We start from the raw sequence: 21,921 nt of genomic DNA, 5'->3' as shown, positions 1-21,921 counted from the left end.
GTATGGGGTCCCTGGTTTGATCCGAGCTCTCACCAAGTGAACTTTGTGGTGGACAAACACCGTGTGGGGGGTTCGCGGCGTTCTCCTGTTTCCTTCCACTTTACTTACTCCACTATTTCATTTATTTCTCACCATCGTCTCCTTTAGGCTAGTTGGCATAACTTGGAACCACCTACCAAGAAGAATAAACTAATGGATTGGGAAGATAGACATTCAGTCTCTGGTGAATTTGATGATGAAGTAGACATCTACCTCAACAATTCATCATGTGTAAGAGAACTAGATATACTGCAGTGGTGGAAGCAACAAGAACAAACATTACCAAAATTGTATAAATTAACGCGTCAGTATCTCGTCATCCCTGCTTCTAGTGCGTCTACTAAAAGAGATTTTAGTACTCAGGAACGGAGAAATGCTCTAAAGCCTGAAACTGTTGAATCTGTTTCCGTGTTATTCGATGCGTACAAGGACATACAGTAAAGCGATGTTCATTTTGCACTATTGGTTTCTTAGGAAACCTTATATTTTCATTTTCTTAATATCAACTATCCCTTCTATTATATGTGATGTTAAGAGGCATTTTTGATAGCTGATATCTATACATTTTTCATTCAGGGGACTTTTGAGGTATTTTTTGATCAACAATGATATGTGTGGATTTTGTTTTGATTTACTGCCTCGCATTCCGTCATATAGCTCTGTTATTTACTTGTTGCGCACCGTTCCAAGAACACTTCATCGATCCTGGGGTCTGGGTGATTTATTTGATCATTGTTTTTTGTTATTATTATTGTAGCATCGAATTATAAAGAATACAGGAACATGTAATATGATTTGGAATCTGCCGTGCTAATTGAACATTACTACAAATTGCGCTAATCTTATGAACACGCCAGTTCATGGTTTCGGTCTCCGTGGTCTAATGGTAGCGGAACAAATTCTAATTAGTAGGTCAAGGACTTGACTTTCTCATATGTTCTTTAGGCAATTACGGCTCAAGACGTATGGATGATGATGGATGAATTGATGGAATGAAGACAGTGGACGAAAACGGGCTAATCCAAAAACTCCCACGCTCACGATGTTTGTCCACCACAAAGCTCACATAACACGAGGAGGGATCGATCCGACGACCTCTAGCACCAGATGTGAATGCATTCTATTGGCCAGACTACGCAGACTGGCCATAATAACTAGTATTTCTTCGATTTTTTCTGTACTTAGATTGTAAAATATGTACCACCAGACATGTCAACTCTGACGCTCGTAGCAGTTGTAATAGTAGAAGTAGTAGTGGTAATAATAATAATAATAATAATAATAATAATAATAATAATAATAATAATAATAATAATAATAATAATAATAATAATAGCAGTAGCAGTAGTAGTAGTAATAAGAGTAGTAGAAGTACAGTACTTTACAGTCTTGAATAAAGAGTTAATTTCCCAAATACCAGTGGCGGCGGTTGGACGTTAAAAGTGAGGGGGCAAGACATGATCTGAATATTTGTATATAAATGTTAGTTTTCCTGGTTGTTTCTAACATTTTATTTGACGAAAGGTTGTATAACTAATAGGATACTATATTTTCAGTTAAAATACCGTATATCGTATATAATAGTTTATTAAGTAAATTGAGAAGAACAACGCAAGTAGATACCGGTACTAGCCCTTTGTACTCTTAAACAACGAAAGTGTAAGAAGAGATTTGATTCTTTGCTCATGAACATCTTAAAATTCTGTCTGGAAAATTGTGTGATCAGATTATTTAATAAATTTGCAAAACAAATAAATAGAAAGGATAATATTAATCATAGTAATGAATAATGATGCTTGTTTTGCAAAAGTTATATTGAAACTGAGGATTAATGAAAAACTTAATATTTAATTCCACACATGCTATTAAATGTATGTTATTACTCTTAGAAAATGAAAGGCAGTAAATACTACAAGAATATGCTACGACATTTAAAGAAATATTTGCTTTTGCAACTTCTTGAAATATGTTCGTTGCCATTAGGTGCAGTTTTCACTTTCTTGGAACACATCAAAACACAACAATACTTAGAATCAATCCACACTTCAGCTATACAAAATAAACTTAAAACCTAGAATTATGTTCAATTTACTAAATTTTATTGTATATACACTCGTACATCCTTAAACACAACACTTCACTCGTATATTACAGTCAGTGGCGTATTTAGGGGGGTGGCTTCCGGGCTTAAGCCCCCCCCCGAAATCTTACTTAGTATAGTAAAGTAAATGAAATATCTTGCAGAATTTTCACATTTCCAGGCAAAGCCCCCCCCAAAGGTTAGCAAAGCCCCTCCCGAAACAAAATCGTAAATACGCCACTGATTACAGTACAAAACAATGGAAAAGGTAGAAGTTGTTTCTTATCACGCTCTTTTTAATCGATATTCCTTACTTTAGAAAGAAGAAAAGACATTTTAGGAACTGTCAATTTTTGTGCAATTAAAGAGTAACTTGTGAAATAGGCCCTACTTTTTTGCATGATGTTCTTTCGATTAGCTTCAAAGCGGCTCACTAACATATCGAGCCCTTGTAAGAAGAAATGAAAGTATGCTGAAATTGTGCTCCAATAGGTTATTTTTTGGGGTTATTTTCTGTGGCGATTAAAACGCAATTACTGTAGCTTTCTTTACTCCACGGGAAGACAACCAATACGTATTCACGCAACAGCAAATATTATATGGCAGCATTTTTTCCTATTAATCAGTAACAATACAAAATCGTTACATTTCCAAATGAAACTATATACATTAATTGGTTACTTAAAAAAAGGGCGGGGGCAACTGCCCCCCTTTGCCCCCCCTAATCGCCGCCCATGACAAACACATTACGATTAACACAGGCTGCCAACATTAGTTTCCGATCCGTCATTCACAGTGTTCGGGCCGAGTCGTGCCGGCCCGGTTCGGCCCGATTTGTGCTCGGCCCGTTTCGGCCCGATTTGTGCCCGGCCCGTTTCGGCGCGGCTCGGCCCGAAATGTGCCCGGCCCGGTTACAGCCCGGCTCGAGATTCGGGCCGGGCCGGGTCGAGCCGGGCACAGAATTCAGATCCATTCGGGTCGGGCCGGGCCGTCTTCGGGCCGGGCCGTCTTCGAGCCTGGGTTTGCAGGGCTCTGGTTTACAAGCCGAACGCCTTAGACCACTCGGCTATGGTAACAACTAGTGATTGTAGCAAAGGCTTCGAGTAGTAGCTGTTATTACAGAATAACATTTTCTATTGCCTAAAATTTAAACCTAATTTACTTTGATATAATATATCTATTAATTTGTTTCATGAACGTTTTCGTTACTTTGATGAATGATGTATGTTGTTGATATAGATTCTATTATACGTTCTTACCTAAATATTATAGAAAGTATCAGGGTTATTTATGATCTTTTATGGAAATTGACTGGCGCATGCGCAGTACACAGACAGTTCAATTGGAAGGCGAGGAAGGAAACGCTAACACACTGTTAGAATGTTTTCCTCGCAAGCAGTAGTTCCCAACCGAGGGACGGCGGGACGCACTTCGTCCTCCTGGGGTGGCGTGAAGGGTTTACTAAGTCCCTTCGTTGTCTTATATTTCTTGAATGATTATACACAATATCCAGTCACATCTTCTACACATTTGGAAGTGATAAATCGTAGTATAAATAAACCGTCCTCCACACACAGTGATTGTTGCTTTTCCAAGATTATAAACTGAAACACTTTTTATTTCAATAGAATATAAAAGTTTCAATGGGAGGGGTTACAACTCCCTCAACCCCCTGGGTCTTCTATATGGCACCGCCTAAATTGTAACTTTTAAGTCAGAATCGAAGAATGGAGACATGTGACCTACTAAATATATTTTTAGTTCATTATACATTTTCATAAATAAAATATCCACAATTACAATGACAGTAAATGCTAAGTAATTATTGTAAATCTTTATACTTTCATTTTCCCTCTTTCTTCTCAATTGAGCTTGAAAAATGTTTTTTTTTTTTTAAAAAAAAAGGAGGTTAAGAACTTCAAATATTATGTATATTTTAGCGTATTACGGAATTATATTTAATAGAATCCGGCAGGATCACAAACAGAAACGTCAAGAAGAGGTAAAACCAGATGGTACTGTGGTGGGATTCGAACTATTCTTGAATGGTGCCTCAGAATCTCTAGCCGAATGCCTTAGTCCACTCGGCTAATGTGACAAATTGAAAATATAGTAAGCGTGTTTCATGTTCAATCTTTTTTACAGTATGAAATTTATTTTGTATTCTGTGAAGTTTAAGCCTACTTTGGCCTGATGTAATAGTCTGTTGAAATTGTTTTATGTTTACGGTATTCTTTACTTTGACGAGTGATGTTGTTAATGTAGGTTCTATTACGTATTGGTTCATAAATATTACAGCAATTGTCAGGATTATTTATGATCTTTCATGAAAATTGACTGGTGCATGCGCAGTAGAAACAGAAACTTTACCGACATTTGTCATACACGCCAGAACGCAAATTTCTAACAGGTTCTCAAAATGCCTCGTTCTAAAGGTTGTGGAGAACTGTCTGTTGCTCTGAGAGGAGAAATCATAGGCCGAGCAAAAATGGGACAAACTGTGCCTCAGATTGCTAGAGATCCGGGATGTGACAAGAAAACGATCAAGAAATGGGTTCAGCGACATGAAGAAGGTGGTGAATGGTTCCGGTCTCGGTCAAGAAGTGGAAGGCCAAAAGTGACAACTGCAGCTCAAGATCAAGCTTTAGTTACAGAAGTAATCAACAGACCTCTACGCCACACGTCAATCCTCTTGGACAAAGCCAGATAATATAATTGTTCTCACGAAACAATAATAATAAGATTATTGGGGGCTGGTCTACATCTGCTAGGAAGACTACCCTGACTGAAACTCACAAGGCCAGACGAATGGAATGGGCACAGAATAATATAACCCAACCTCAGTCATATTGAGACTTAGTCATCTGGACCGACGAGAAGGTTTTCAAGTCTAACCAACAAGGCAGAGTTATATTGTATAGACCGCGCGGAACCAGGTATGCTGAACAAAATATTATCAGAACTTCTTGTTCAGGACGAATATCAGCACACTTTTGGGGATACATGACGGCTGCTGGTCCTGGAGATTTAGTTGCGGTGCCTGAGAGAATGAACAGCAGTGTTTACATTAATATCCTCGAAAATACGAACAGGAAGAATATATATTTATGCATGACAACAGTGCTGTTCACACTTCCCGGCAAACACGAGAGTGGCTAAATGAACATCCAGAGTTAATTTGCATTGAGTGGCCCCCTCTATCCCCAGATTTGAACCCAATTGAATATCTGTGGGCCTACATGGTGCAAGAATGGGAAGAGAGACGTGAAGACAAAGACCAAACGTTTCTTCAAAATCATGTTATGGAACTATGGCAACATTTTCGCGACATACCGTCGTATTGCTCGAGACTTGTATCTAGTATCCCCTCCAGACTTCAAGAAGTTACTGACTCTGGAGGTGACTACACGAAGTACTAGTGTGTTATTTTTTGTGTAAACATTTATTTAAGTTTCATTTATTTATTATATTTTTTCAAGAGCAATACTTTCGTTCTTCATACTTTTCCTTTGCTTGTTTACTTATTAGTTCGTTAAAACGTAAAGGAAGAGTAGTATATCTTCAAAAAGTATTTGTGAATTTACTTTGAACGTTTCTAAGAATACATTTACTTTTTTCTTACTCTATATCATGCCCAATATTACTTTCATATCAGTTAATTAATAACTTTATTTCACATCTCGGATAAAAGTATTATTGTCTTTTTAACGATATTTTTCCTTTTGATTGTGTAATTTCTAGTTTCATTGAATTATCTCAATACGAATGAATAAATCACATTTTGTTTATTGTCCCGTCCTTAGCTAAGTTCGAATTCGAGAACAATTTGGTGTAATATACGTTCTTTATTCTTCATATTGTGCAGTAATGACAATATTAATTATGTTTCATGAGTCCAGTTGATTAGTGAGAACTTGGACAAACAGTAACCTGGTGATTCTTTACGCAATGACAAGCGTAAAATACATTTTAGCTGTTCTTTATACTTCACAGCGATGAAACATTCTAACAGTGTGTTAGCGTTTCCTTCATCGCCTTCCAATTGAACTGTCTGTGTACTGCGCATGCGCGAGTTAATTTCCATAAAAGATCATAAATAACCCTGATACTTTCTATAATATTTACGAAAGAACGTGTAATAGAATCTATATCAACAACATACATCATTCATTTATAGTAACGAAAACGTGTTCATGTAACAAATTAATAGATATATTATATCAAAGTAAATAAGGTTTAAATTTTAGGCAATAGAAAATGTTATTCTGTAATAACTACTACTCGAAGCCTTTGCTACAATCACTAGTTGTTACCATAGCCGAGTGGTCTAAGGCGTTCGGCTTGTAAACCACCATTCGAACTTACTTCGAGTCCCCGCCGAGTATAACGCCTTTTTCTCTCTTTTTTTTTTTCACCTGTTCTCGATGTTTCTGTCTGTGTTCTTGTCGGATTCGATTAAATAGAATTTCGAATAGAGACCAATATATATGATAAATAATCATTTATTGGCGAGTCTGCACTCGTACAATATACATTTTCGAGATTTTGATTTTGGAAATGTAGTGTATATACTATTGAATAGTAAAAATAGTAAAATAAAAAAATATTCGTATAAATATTGATTAATTAATTATTGTTAAACATGGCTTTCCAATCAGGATTATATAGAGAGGACTTACTTCTAAGTGCAATCCGAAAACAAATATTTGAGTTTTAATCTGATCCAAAGTTGGTAACTTACAGGATAATTTATACATGATTGGTATTGTAATTTTTATGCTTTTATTATAATCCTCTATAAGTTATGATTTTACCAATTCTAAATGTAGAAGGAGAAACAAGTGTAATATTATATTTGTTACGAAAAGCTTTTAAGCAATGATGCTTTCAGGACGTGATCTGAGGGAGAATTTGAGACCCTTCTCGAACTAAGAAATTTCCGCCTTCAGGACCATATATTCGATCGTGCTCAATGTGGACTACCAATGTTTGCCCTCCACCCGCATATTGAAATTCCCCCCGAGGATAATTTTCTGAATTCACTACTGTTTATAAATAGTTTTTCGTTACAAATCAGAGAATAATGGAGTAGTGAGTATACTTCATTTTTTTTTTTTTTTTTTTAGCTATGGATTTAAGATTCGCATTTCATATAATGTTCCGTTCTAATCGAATTTGAAACAAAAGAAGTTTTCAATGAGTTACTCAAAGAAATATTTTCATCCTCCGGATGAAAATAGGAAGACAGTTAAAAAAGAAAACACTTTCTACCGGGTTTGAACACACAAACATGTAATTGATAGTGTGTGGACCCAAACTATTCGACCGTTTTGTATGACTTTACACATTATCTTTTGCCTTTTGTTATAGCAGTTTACTGTTCCATACTCGCTTTTGTTTATTCCGATACGATTATGAGTTCTTAGTAAATATTTGGACATTACAGCTCTTGCAATGTATAAAAGTGTTTTTAGAATATATCACAATCGATATTATGTCCTAATAACATACGTAAAACAGGTTGAATTCGGGAAATGATTGAGGTTGGACTGAGCGTAAATGTTTTCATAGTTAGGAGCCTGGATATGCAAACCCTCTTAACGTGGGGATTTAATTTTGTGAAATTTGGTACCACGTTTATGCACCAAGGCAAAGTGAAACAGCAATTATGATAATAAAGGAAATTGTTGAATGAAGAGAGTGGGAGGAAAGAAGAGAACTCCGAGGAAACCCACGCACACGGTATCTGTGCACCACAAAATCTACTTGTCATGAGTTGAGATTGAATCAAGAACCCCACACACCAGAGGTGAGAGTTTACCACTGACTTATCTTCCCATTTTTGTTGTGATAGTTAACAGCTTCATTCATCTCTCTCTCTCTCTCTCTCTCTCTCTCTCTGTCTCTTTTTTGACCTAGTAGCCCCGTGTAGTGTACTCGGTACATAGTCGCAAATATCAATTAGGTGTAACAAGCACCTAAAACTTTAGGTAGCTGAAGAACACTTACCATATGAATATCATATGTACCAAGTGTTGGGTACCTAAAAAGTAGCTGGGGCACCTAAATGGCACATGCCTAGTACATGTTGTGCTGTTAGGGTTAAAACATTAAATCGATTTAAAAATAAAAAAAAGAAAAAAGCGGTTTATTGCCAGTTTTGTTCTATGGTGATAAATGTTGAAACCTTATTTTTTTATTTATTTTTTTTTTTTTTTTTTTTTTTTTTTTTTTTTTTGCTACCACTTCCAGTTTGAATAGACGGTTAACATTGGAATTGGAACTTATTCTTTAGAATGCAGAATCAATTGAAAAAAGAAAGAAAAGAAAAGAAAAAAAGAAAAATCTCGATATCTACATTGTTCTGATACCTGTCAACAGACGGACGGACATAGCCGTTCTATAGCAGACTTTGAAAATCTAAATTGCATAGTGATGATGGTGAACATGAACATGTTTTCCTGTTTATTACTAAGACAATGGTCGTATTAAGTGTAAATAAGGTTGTAATTACATAACATAAAATCTATGAGTATTTATTCCATATTAAGCACAATATAATTTAATAACAGCAAGATGAACAGAATACATATACAAATTGCAGATAATTTTTACCGTTTATCTTTAGGATATTGCAATATTTAACAAGCTTTGCCGTCAACCCATATGTTGCACACAATGATTAACCACATTTAAATTTGATCATTAATATTTCTGTAAACGTAAGTTAATTGATTTTCAAACTTAAAATAAACAAATGTAAACTATTAGAACTTTTAATTGAACACGATTTCAACGTATGATGTAGGGCGAGCTGTAGGCTTCGGAATTACTATATAATAATAATAATAATAATAATAATAATAATAATAATAATAATAATAATAATAATAATAATAATAATAATAATAAGAAGAAGAAGAAGAAGAAGAAGAAGAAGAAGGATGAGGGTGATATTGAGATGTAAAGAAAATATGTTTTGCGTTGAAAGCAGATATTTTAATCTCAAAATATCGTTTAAAAATATGGAGATACTTGGATTCGAACCCAGAACTTCCTGCATGTGAAGCAGACACTCTACCACTGAGTTAGATCCCCAGCTGCAATGAACGCTACTTTTACAATATCTTGTAGGACTACGACCCCAAGTGAAGGCACGTATACGTGGAAGATGTTTTGCGGGATTCTCCACTTCCGTAAATTCTTTGCATATAGATGTATGAACACGCAAATATAGGCCTAGATATAATAACAACGTTCGGCATATCTCATTTCCTGTGTTCGGGTGCCCTATTTTTACCTGGTTCACATTCCCGGCAAAAGACACAGAATGTTCATTTTCTATTCAGCGTTGCCAATCTTAGTAGTGTGATCCTTTCAACCCTTGTAACAGTGAAGAGTTGCAGCTATAGATGAAACAATCCTACCTTTACTTGGTGAATCTAGGAAAGCGTTGTTTAATGGTAAGAGCAAGAGCTAAAATTGATTTTAAACTAATAGGCACGAGAAGATGTTAAAAGATAAGCGACAACTTTTAATATGTAAGAACATTACTGCATAAAGAATTAGAAAGAATGGCTGTAAATCATTCGCAAGAGTATATTGTCTTACTTTATTATATTTTGTGTAATGGTTATGCAAATAGTCACTCGAGAAATGATACATCGTTCCTTCTCTTTTATCCATCGCTTCCATTACCATTAGCTTGTTTATATCTCTAGGTTTGTGTTGTATTATTATTATCATATTGTAAACTTGATAGTGCAATGGCTTATTCTATATTGTAGGCTTATTAATGAAACATTTATTTATAAAATATGAACAAAATCGCCTGAGTACTCTTCGAGAAATTGTCCAAAAAGCAACTCAATCTAGGAATAAGTTACATATAGCACAGTATAGGATCGTCAATGAAATATTGATGTTTGAAATCGCTAAAGCCATTTTTAAGAAAATTTCACTTTTTTCAATGTTCAGCAAACTGCCCTTATCTTTAGAGATAAGAAAATTCGAATATCTCCCCTGGGAAATTTTATAAAAAGGTTTAAAAATTTAAAATTTTATGTTCTATTGTTGCTTTCAAACAAATAAAATGAACTGATGTTGAGTTCGCTCCTACAATCCGGAACGCATCATCTACAGCAGTGCCTTGTTTCTAAAAGAGCCTGAATGCTAAAACAGCACTTCCAAAAGAAGTCAGTTGAAATTGCTTTTCTTTCTCTTGCTTGCTTAGACGTTTTGTCCAGTTTTTTGCCACATAAACTATGAATCACTTCACGGTTGGTAGTTTAGACTTCTGCCAGGTTCCTGTATACTCTATGCCGGTCTATGGGATGCGTAAATCGAGTCGTCGAGGACGACACTGGTTGTATAATGTCATAAGTTACTCCACTAATGGATTTATTTTCATTAGACATACCAATGAAGTCATACGTAGCCAACGAGATTTTCTACGAGTATTTAGGCCTACTCCATTTGTGTGTCATTTTTTAAATAAAGCTAGTAAATATTGTTGAAATTTTTTGCATACAGGCTGATTGACTTAAGCCCTTTGTATCACGCTAAAGTTTAGTTCACCTTCGTTGTATGCGGTTGTGCTCACCAGGTGACGTCACACTCACTGCCGATTTTTTTGGGGGGGAGGGCGTTTGACTGTATGTTTGAGCGTTTTGACCATTTGATAACCTGACCAGGTACGGAAATGACTAAGTTACTTCACTCAACCATTTTCGAAAAAGAGCATGCACAGAATTCGCGGAAGTGAGGAAACATGCTATAAAGAGCAATCACGCATGCGTGGATTTGATTGAGTCATACTTATTGAAGATACTGTGAAAGACGGCTTCACATGTAACGGGGATGTAACTCAGTGGTAGAGTGTCCGCTTCGCATGCGGAAAGTCCTGGGTTCGAACCCCAGCACTTCCATAGAATTTTTAATTGCATTTTAACGACTTTTATGAACTTCAAATCACTTATATCTATATATCTATATATATATCTATATCTATATATCTATATATATATATCTATCTATATATATATATATATATATATATATATATATATATATATATAGAGAGAGAGAGAGAGAGAGAGAGAGAGAGATATGCATATGTTTCAGGAAAAATAAGGAACATCAACATTTCAGTAACAAATATAGCAACTGATCAAATTTAATAATGCCAAAAATAGCCTACTTTGCTCGTTAGAACCATTTTTTGGTGGAAGCCTCGACATCAAACGTTTGTTTCTTCTTTTTATATATATATCTGAAAGTTTGACTGAATGTTTGTTGTTATAATTACATGTTTGTTTTGATTAATATGAATAAAATTTTATTATGAAGAAAATGGTCTACAGCAGCGTTTCCCAACCGGTGTGCCGTGGATGGGGCGCTGGTGTGCCGCGAGGAATCGAAACAAAATTATTAATTTTATAGCAATCAAATTGCAAAACCTAGGGAAAAATGTATATTTGTATTTCATATTACTATGAACCTCTACTGTGAATCTACAATTTTAAGTTTCATACCGGGTTACTGTTCTGTACATTTCTAATGTTGAAAAAAATGGTTATCATTGTTATGACCATTATTGCTTCTTTATCGTTGAAGACTATTTCGTAACTTGAAAATTTAAAATATCATTCAATCCTTTCAACAAATTACCTACATTTATGTTTTAAAAGTAAAAGAGATTTGTTCGTTCGTTATTTAGTGATCTTCCTTCTTAGTAAAAGGTTGGATACAGTTTTTAAAAAGAAATCGTATTTTTAAAAAACCTCTGTCCAATTTTTCATTGGAATTGTTTTCTATTTTTAAATTAGAATTAAAAATAAGCATAGTGATTTACCACGGGGAAAAACAGTGATAGAGCTTTCTCCTCTGTGAGAAGGAGATCAATAATCACAGAAAAAATACCACTGTGTTTAATATTTACGAATAATAATACGAATATAATTGTGCCGCGAGAATCCAAGTAACACCCGTAGTGTGCCGCAAGTTGAAAAAGGTTGGGAAACGCTGGTTTACAGAATCCTTTCGAGAATATGTTATTAGTTGTAGTTGAGTTTGGCGTCTCGTTTAGTAGCAAGGCTATATAAGACATGGACCTACGACTTAACGTGGGCTCACGTCGGGAATTTAACTTCGTTTTCAGAAAAAAAAAAGTATCTGATCACAGTCAGTTCTTATTCGTAGGGGTTGAAACAAACATTGTATTATAATATTGGGAAGCAGTGATGAAACTGATTATAAATTTTGCGACCTGGAAGCAGTCAGACACTTGACTCAGAATGACCCGAACGGACCTGGAGATGACGAAACATCTTCATACACATAGAAATTTATGGCTCTTTAATATAGTTCTGAAATTTCCTTCTGATCTACTGAGCTCCTTCGTGGCTAAGCGGTTAGCGTACGCGTCTTTGGCGTGGGAGATCATGTGGTTCGGATTCCACGTTAAGCAATAGGTCCCGTCTCTTACAGCCTCGCTGCTGAAAGGGACGTTAAACTCAGAATCAATTAATTCCTGCTAGTCTAGTGGCTAGCGTGTGTGCCTTTAGTATGTATGTAGTCCTGAATTTGATTCCCGTTATGAAATTATTAAATTTTACTTTGACTAGCATTTATTTTCATCAATCATCCGTCTCCTTTAGCCTAAAGGACTAAACCTGGGTCGTTAAATTAATTTTTCATTAATGTTCATCTCATTTTTAAATGTGATTCTAACAAACATAATTCTACTCTCCCTTCACATTAAATCTGTAATTGCCTTTGTCTCTGAATGTGTGCGTCTGTGTGTGTCTAAACATTGCACTGAAAGATAACTATAATGTCTATAAGAGTATAAACAAGTAAGAATTACAGAAAACATAAGTTATATGATTTTCTATGGCATCGTCAAAATTTAATCAATCGAGCCCTTATAACTTGACGTGTACAATATAACAGATACCGCTGATCCCAAACAGTGTTTTGTTAAATCTTTTTGCATAGTGTGTGTTCAAAACGGCTCCATTACTTTGAATGTAAGAAAATGAATAAACGTAAAATTACATTTGAAATAGTGGGTTATGAAAGATTAAGGTGTGTCACAGCAGGAATCAAACATGTGAATATTCTAACATTCGAGTTAGAATAATGAACAATTAATTGTATAAAGAGCTGTAGAATAGACATTTCGGTTACTTTTGGGCATTGGATCTGTCCGAATAGCTAGGTTTGCTTCGGTCACCGGATCTATTCAAGTGAGAAAAAACTTTTGCAAAATGAGCAATCTAAACATGATATTGGGTATATTGAGCTTAAGTTTCCTCTTTATCAGAAGCAGTTTCAAGTTAGGTGCTAATGGTAGATAATTACATGAACAATTTTCAGTAGTAAAAAGGTGTTGAGGAAAATATTCAACCAAATCTGAGAAAATTGAGAAAAATATGTGAGAAAAAGTGTTAAAGACTATGCATGCAAGAAAGTCTGGGCCAGTGTTTCGTAAGCTATTGACAAAATAATGACCAGAGAGGAAAGAAAATCTCTTGAGAAGTGAAACTGAACAACGTTTCAGCATTCAACCTTAAATTGATTTGGGACATATATATAATTCTTGGAAAATTTCAGTTATGGACATAAAAGTACATTCTTTTCATTCCATCATATTGTTGCATATTGTAGTAAAATGTTTCATAATACGAAATTTTACAAATATTCTATGTCCACAATATTTTTAATCTAAGCTTAACAACACAATAGGTAAAACTAGCAAATCCTAAAATTGGGACATATTATATTCAACGTAATAGAGGTTGACAAAATTTACAGCTTAACTCTTGATAACATGAAAAATGTTTTTATGTACTGTTCACCACAGTAAACACAACAACTCAATCTTGGTATCAAGAAATAACTTACTCATACAAGACAGGACCAATACTATTAATCTATAATCATATTATACAAATGTAATAGATGTCTGTCATTCATAACGAAAATTGATTGAACTCTTTCAAATATTTTTTAAACATAGTTAACACCTACCTCGAATTGGGTTATTGTCACGTCACTTTTATTAAAATGATTATCCTAATGGAGGAGACGGGGTTAAAAATGCATGCCAAAAATAAAGTATCTGACGTAAGGGGAGATGAAACTTGATATATAAAATCCTTATTAAAAGCGAATGCGCATGTATCCAAGCATTTTTAGAAATGTCAATATTAAGTGGTTAAGAGTGGCAATTTCTATAATTTTTCTATTCAATGTTTAAGAATGATGACATTGAGGCTATATGTCTTGTCATCACAACAAAATAGATGAACCGCTTGAAATGATTCGTTTCAAGATATTGTATTTAGCATTTAGCTCCAAACGTTTATTTATTTATCATGTTACATTTATTTACATATGTATCATAAGAGGAAGAGATATTTAAAAGGTATGCCGAAAATAGAGTATCTTTCGAGCTCCTTATGTTAGGGGGATGAAACTAGGTATATAAACGCATTATTTTAATATATATGAACAATTTTTTATCGTATTCCAAAAATCAGCTTTTAAGGAGAAAAAATAGCAAGTTCCAAGTACTTGGTCAATATATAAAAATTTCATTGTAGGTTTCTGTCTGACGGGAAAACGAATGAACCGTACGTACTTACAAGAAAATAATTAGCTGATGTTCGCTGGGAATTTGACAAAACTTGGCCACAATTTAGAGGATGGTCAACTTTGCCTAAATACAAAACTTCAGGTGGTATAGATCACGAGAAGTAATAAAGAGTATAAAGTTTAGCATTGGAAGTTATTGAGAAACGGAATTTGAAGCGCGCGAATAAAAAAAAAGAAGAAGAAGAAGAAGAAGTAATTTGTAACAGGGATTGAGCACATTGATAAGTATATTATTTATCCCAACCGTTCGCTCTTTCTTACGCGTGTTTAAATTGTTTACCTGCTCTGTGATTGGTGCTGACCGAATCCGGCTGCGTCAAAATCTTTTTTCTTTTCTTTTTCTTTTTTTCTTTTTCTTTTTGTTTTAGATTGAGATTCAATGCTAAACTTCATTTCAACCCCATAACTTCCAACCGTGTGCACTTCCACCTGAAATTTTGCATTTAAGCGTATTTGACCATTCTCTATCGCTAACAGATGGCGTGGAACGGCTTTGATTTGGTTTGACCATTCTCTAAATCAGTAGTTCCCAACTTTGTTTACCTGCCCCTTTCATAAACCTTGCATACTTCACGCCTCCATCCCTCATCACTTTTACTCGTTGGCCATACGTCTTTCTTGGCTTACTCCATCTGCGACTTCAGATCAGCTTTAAATTTTTCAATCCTCAATAATAATAATAATAATAATAATAATAATAATAATAATAATAATAATAATAATAATAATAATAATAATAATAATAATAATAATAATAATAATAATAATAAGCTATTCTCATGAATTTATACAGGGTCCAGCAAAAAGGCCAATATTTCGAGATTGCGCTGTGTGAGTTCTGGTGCGGTTTAGTGCGGCGGAGGGGTATCGATCGATAGCGGTATACATGCCATTTTCAGTAGTCGCAATAGCGTGGCACGGTGAACATCGTGTGTTTGCTGTGGAGGAGTATATTCATAATGGTAGTTCTGTGATTACTAATCAGCGGACATTTCGCTTTCGGTTTAGATTGGCCGACAAAAAATCGCCTGGACGACCTGTTTAGGTGCTGAACGCTTTCGAGATTGGTGAATGGATGCTCTCACACGCGCCACATTTTCCGGAGTTGTTACGGGCCGAGATCGGTCAGATGATTTTTTTCTCAGTGCAGAACCTGTTGCTCTAAAGTGTGATAACCAAACCAATAAAAGTTTTAAAATGTCTATGTTGCCCATCAACCTTTAGTTGAAGAGAGAAAGAAGAAGACAGAGTCATGGAGCTAATTTCTAGCACATGAATTTCTTCCTAAAAGTATATATTGTTTCATTTCGAAAATTTTTCCCATATGACGCTTACACAAAGTGTACAAAAAGATTGAATTGGGAGATGTTTCAAGAACTGTTTAGCCTAAATAAGTGTTCTTTTAGTTTTGCAACACAAAATAGAAATTGTCCCCTATTTCTATCTTCATGACTACTGTATTCGAAAATAATATAGAGGAGTAAAAATTATCCATACCAGAGATTAAAAAGAATTCCTTCTGCACGGAGGGTATTCTGGCATCCATCCCGTTAATTCGGACATTAAGTGAAGGTAATTTTCACTGATTAGAGGGCCATGGAGCTAATTTCTTGCTTGCACAGGTGAATTTCTTCATTAAAAAATATTAACTTTCATTTCAAACTTTTTTTTTTTTTTTTTTTTTTGTAATGCGATGCTTATTCCTTCAAATAATTTTCAGTGTCAAGTTAAAAACCCGCAATATAGCTGAATTAAAAGCGACCGTGTACGTATTTGCTTGATTCGCAATCGTGAAAAGTCTGAAAGACACATTTGCGAGTGTTGGGGGTGTAACTCAGTGGTAGAGTGTCCGCTTCGCATGCGGAAAGTCCTGGGTTCGAACCCCAGCACCTCCACTGCAGCTTTTTAAAATCGTATTATAACGACCATTTTTGAACTTCAAGTCAACCACTATTTATATATATGATAGACCATTTATCTTCATAAACTGAACTGCAATTGTAACTTTGAAACAAACATACAAAATGAAACTGAAATATTGCCACATAGAAATATCATGAGATAGACATTCTCTGACACTTCATGGTACTACTTGATTAACAATGTTACCTACCCAACATAAGGTTTTATACATATTTGAAATAGCACTACCTCAGTCTAGGCCTATATGTTAAATGAAAACTGACGATGTCGGATGCGTTACTTAGTGTTCCAAACTAAGGATGCTACAATATCACAAACATCCACATTTTTGTGGCCTTAATTTCCCATTTTGTATTCATAAACTACCCAAAGCAAGGAAATGTTTTAATTGTTTAAAATGAATCTTTAACATAGCAGTTAGATTTACTTGGATCTTTATCACTTCATTTTGAAATGCTATCCCACTGCAGAAAAGGGTTTAAATATTTTGCAAATTATATTTGATGAACCTATTCTTTTCGTTCGAAAAACAAAAGTTCAACTAGTTCGTATCTTCCTTTTAAAGATTTCCCTAGTCAATATTTTAAAAGGAATTTTGTATTCTATTTTACGATTTAAGGGTCTTATGAGCCCATTTTAGGAACCTAAAAGTACATTTTTAGGAATTTAAAAATACAAAATTTAATTATGAGCCACAATGACTCAACATGAGATCAAATTTTATACCGAGATTTGTGACTGATCTATTTTCGGATTTAGTGAAAATTTCTCCATACATGGCTTTTAGATTTATACTATTACAACCTTTCACGGATCACAAACCAATCATCTTCTCTGAAGCTTATGACCTCATGACTGATGGGTTGGTTGGTTGGGAGTTTGGCATTCGTCTCACCACCAAGGCTATATGATACATGGCCCTACAGCTTAACTTGGGATTGAGAACCAAATGAGCTCCCAATAGGAATTAGTCTCCTGATGGGATTGATTCCATAAAATATCACATTTCTTTTCAATATCACATTAGTATTCCCAAATGGAATATGAAGTTCCAGGATACATACTGACACTCTACTCCAGCGTTTCCCAACCGGTGTGCCGTGGCACACTGGTGTGCCGTGAATAGGCCGCTGGTGTGCCGCGAGGAATCGAAGCAAAATTATTAATTTTATAGCAATTCTATTGCCAAACGTAGGGAAAAATGTATATTTGTATTTCACATGACTATGAACCTGTACTATGAATCTACAATTTTAAGTTTCATACAGGGTTACTGTTCTGTACATTTCTAATGTTGAAAAATGTATTCGTTATCATTGTTATGACCATTATTGCTTCTTTATTGTTGCAGATTGTTTCGTAACTTGAAAATTTAAAATATAATTCAATCTTTTCGACAAATTACCTACATTTGTGTTCTAAAAGTATGAGAGATTTGTTTGTTCGTTCGTTATTTAGTGATCTTCCTTCTTAGGAAAAGGTTGGATATAATTTAAAAAAAGAAAAAGAAAGAAAGAAAGCGTATTTTTAAAAACCTGAGTCCAATATTTCACTGCAATTGTTTTCTATTTATAAAATAGAATGAAAAATAAGCATAATGATTTACCATGGGAAAAACCTCTCTGAGGAGATCAATAATCACAGAAAAAATGCGACTGTGTTTTATATTTACAAATAATATCTATAAGTGTGCCGCGAGAATCCAAGTAACACCCGTAGTGTGCCGCAAGTTGAAAAAGGTTGGGAAACGCTGCTCTACTCGGTAAGAGCACTAGTTTATTAATCATATTCTGATTTAATAGTGGTCATGATTTATTTTTCAACATACTGAAACATTTAATAATAAAAACAAAATATACTAATATTGTTTCTTTCCCCTTCCCTTTATATTTTCACACACAGACCAATATTTTATTGATCAAAATTTTGTTAAAATTTACTTTCATTTCACGGTAAAGACAGATAAGACAGACATTTCAAGGAACGACAAAGAAGGATTGCTTTACTGTATCACGCTACAGCGTTCAGTTATTACTCATCGAACAAGTGGTTGTTTGGTACGGTACTGCATCTAAGAAAATCCTTACTTGTCATATTTTTTCAAAAAAGCAAAACAAATAATTACATTTGTGTACGTAAACAGTAACTTATTTCTTTACAAAAATAAAACTTAACAGCACCCACTATTCTGAAACATGATTCAATAAATAAATCACTACGAAATCTTACGCTGGTTTTTAATGCATGCCCTTACATTCATTCATTGAGTGGCGTGTCTAAAACTAGAAGTGCTTTTAAAATTACCAGAATTTTAAGTTGGAAAAACGGGACGCATATGAATTGGAGGAAGGGAGGGAGAGTCTGTCAATCTCCGATTATCAGATTGCATTGGGCGCCAGCAATTTTTATGTTACAAAATACACAAGTAACGCATTAAAAAGTTTCAAGCACTCAAGAGCATTTAAAAGTTTCAGACATAGCCTAAATTGAAAAGAAATGAAACTTTTTACCTTAATTTTCCACGGTTATGCCCTTTAGGCTAGGTGAGACAGGTAATTAATAAAAGTGAATGATTGTAAAATTAACGTTTCGCATAGGCGTCTCTGGCGGGAGTTGGGACGAGGGGGACGGGTCCCCCCTCCCAATATTTTGAAGTACAAAATATTCAATATTTCATTCTAATTTAATTTATTTACTAACGACAGAATAACAAATAATAATAATAATAATAATAATAATAATAATAATAATAATAATAATAATAATAATAATAATAATAATAATAATAATATTTATTTGGAATATATTATTCAGACTGTGGAAAGATTATAGAAATATCAGAGTTCTTGATATACCTTAGGGGTCCGTGAAGGTAAGCAGAAAGGTAACAAATGGAATCGAAAATAATAAATAAATTGGGCTAGGTAGCACCATTTCAATCACTTTCATCGATGTCCCCCCCAAATTTTACATGCCAGAGACGCCAGTGACGTTTCATGTTGTCCCCCGGGATGCGCACCCTGCACCAAACTCACATGTGCTAGTCATTAGACTACTGGGAAGGGCTATGTTGCCTAAATATTCCCAATGTGTATTATTACGGGAAATAGCTGTAAACTCAGTCATTTTAACGAGAAAGTGTAAAATTGCTCTCACTTAATTTTAAATAATACTTGCAGGACACTATGTTCATTTGTCCTTAAAACAGAATATTTAGGTTACCCTTGAAACAATAAAACAATAACAGCTAAAACGGGACGCCTAGCCACCTTCGGCTCTTTAGATTTGACTGTCACTCAAAAAGGTGATATTTTTTATCATGCTCCTAATGGTAAGAAGTTGTCTCGCGTTGCTACAGATTTTGATCCTAGAACTGTGAATGAGTGACTGATGTCACGCGGAGCAGAAAGACAGAGAATGGACGAAAAGACCGCTGGCAACATTACAGGTCTAAGATCAAGTTCTTGTTCAGAAAGTACGGAACCATTCTTTGCATCATGGATCTGTCCTCAGAGACAAAGCCATGAGACGTTCACGTCTAGTTCAGCTATACTATTAAAATATAATTCTTTTTACGAATCCTATCGTAAATCATAGGAATTTGATTTGAAGTTCCAAAAGGGTCGATATAAATACGATTAAAAATTTAACACTGGAGGTGCTGGGGTTCGAACCCAGGACCTTCCGCATGCGAAGCGGACACTCTACCACTGAGTTACACCCCCATTACTCATCGAAGCTTCTTTTAGACTCTTTAGCATTGCGACTCAAGTACACACACGTGTGGTTGCTCTTTATACAGTGACACTGTGAGTTTTAAACTTGAAACTGAAAAATATCTGCAGAGATAAGCATCACACAAGAAAAATGTTCGAAATGAAAGTTTTTTTTTTCCTTTTTTAAAGGAAAAATTCACTTGTGCTACAAATTAGCTCCATGACCCTATAATCAGTGAAAATTAGCTTCACTTAGACAGTGTCCAAATTAACAGGATGGATGCCAGGAATATCCCTTGTGGAGAAGGAGTTTCTTTTTAAATTTCTGTCAGAGATAATTTTTGCCCCCAAGAATGTTTTCAAATAGTCATGAAGATAGAAAAAGGGGACACTTCTTATTTTGTGTAGTTAAACTAAAAGAACGCTTTTATTTAAGCAAAAACAGTTTATGAAACATCCTGCTCTCAATCTTTCTGTATCATCCTTGTGTTTCTTGAAATATTTACCTATTCATACGAAGAACACATTCTTTTGCCAGGAGCAAGCTAAGAAACTTGAAAGAGGCAGAAAAATTACACCAGTCAGTTCAACCCATAAATTTTCACGAAAATATAAGCGTGAAAAACTGCGTATTTTTCTTTTTTAAAAATGGTGGATCAACCATTGCTCAAGAAAGTATTTATATCAATAAAATATTTCCAGATTAAATGAACTTTAAGAAAGTAGTCATATTGAAGGCAATGTTCATACCCGTCGAGTCAATTTTCAAAAATTTAAGACCTATTTAAATCGCTTTATCCTAAACGAAAACTTTTTAAAAATCTAATTCCATTAAAATTCTAGAACCCTTTTCAAGACGTTCACTTTACGTCGTAAGATTTCTAGGTACGCCACTGAATGAATTTTCAGAAAATTAAAGCCTATCTAAATTCCTTGCTGGTATCCAAAAAGTTTTTCATTAAATTTCATTAAAATATTTAGAACCACTTTTAAGATACACTGTGATTTGTTTCTTAACACGCCACTGTATGAACTTTCGTAAAATCGCTTTTTCATTTTCGGAGACGGGTTTCAGAAACGTTTCGTTTAAAAATTTAGGAACTTTTAAGATAAAGTTTACAGGCAAGTTAGTTGTTCGTCGTATTAGAATGTATTTTACGTATATAGATATACTGTACAGTGGCATGCGCAAGGGGAGACTTCAAGGGGAGAACCTTCTTGAGTAAGACATATGCAAAAATAAGCATATATCATCGACGTCTCTGGGTTGTTAAAATTGGAAGGGGGACAAAAACACAGAATACTATAATTTTAAATTAAAATTACGTCAATGTTATTCATGGGCGGAGTTAGGAATTGTCTGCTGGGGGTAAACCTTTTACCTCTTGGGAGGGGGGGCATGGTAAACATAAACGAGAATTGAAGGATCTTGTAAGTGGCATTTTTATTTTTTGTCAAACAGTTGGGGGGCATTACTCCCATGCCCCCCATAACTCCGCCCAT

At 34.8% G+C, this 21,921-nt stretch overlaps 1 protein-coding gene and 3 non-coding genes across 5 annotated transcripts in view; 3 read left to right on the top strand and 1 right to left on the bottom strand.

The window, feature by feature from the left end:
- LOC145662668 (uncharacterized) overlaps positions 1-21,921 on the top strand; it is a 148,590-nt gene that overhangs the window by 21,528 nt on the left and 105,141 nt on the right. The gene's annotated exons all lie outside the window — the stretch shown is intronic.
- On the top strand, positions 10,975-11,046 carry TRNAA-CGC (transfer RNA alanine (anticodon CGC)). The gene has a single exon. It is a non-coding gene; the product is annotated as a tRNA-Ala (tRNA).
- On the top strand, positions 16,603-16,674 carry TRNAA-CGC (transfer RNA alanine (anticodon CGC)). Its single transcript has one exon. It is a non-coding gene; the product is annotated as a tRNA-Ala (tRNA).
- On the bottom strand, positions 20,356-20,427 carry TRNAA-CGC (transfer RNA alanine (anticodon CGC)). The gene has a single exon. It is a non-coding gene; the product is annotated as a tRNA-Ala (tRNA).

Source organism: Thermobia domestica, chromosome 10 (assembly GCF_964235325.1).
Source record: "Thermobia domestica chromosome 10, izTheDome1.hap1.1, whole genome shotgun sequence".
Taxonomy (NCBI): Eukaryota; Metazoa; Arthropoda; class Insecta; order Zygentoma; family Lepismatidae; genus Thermobia; species Thermobia domestica.
This window is presented reverse-complemented; position numbering and strand designations above follow the sequence as displayed.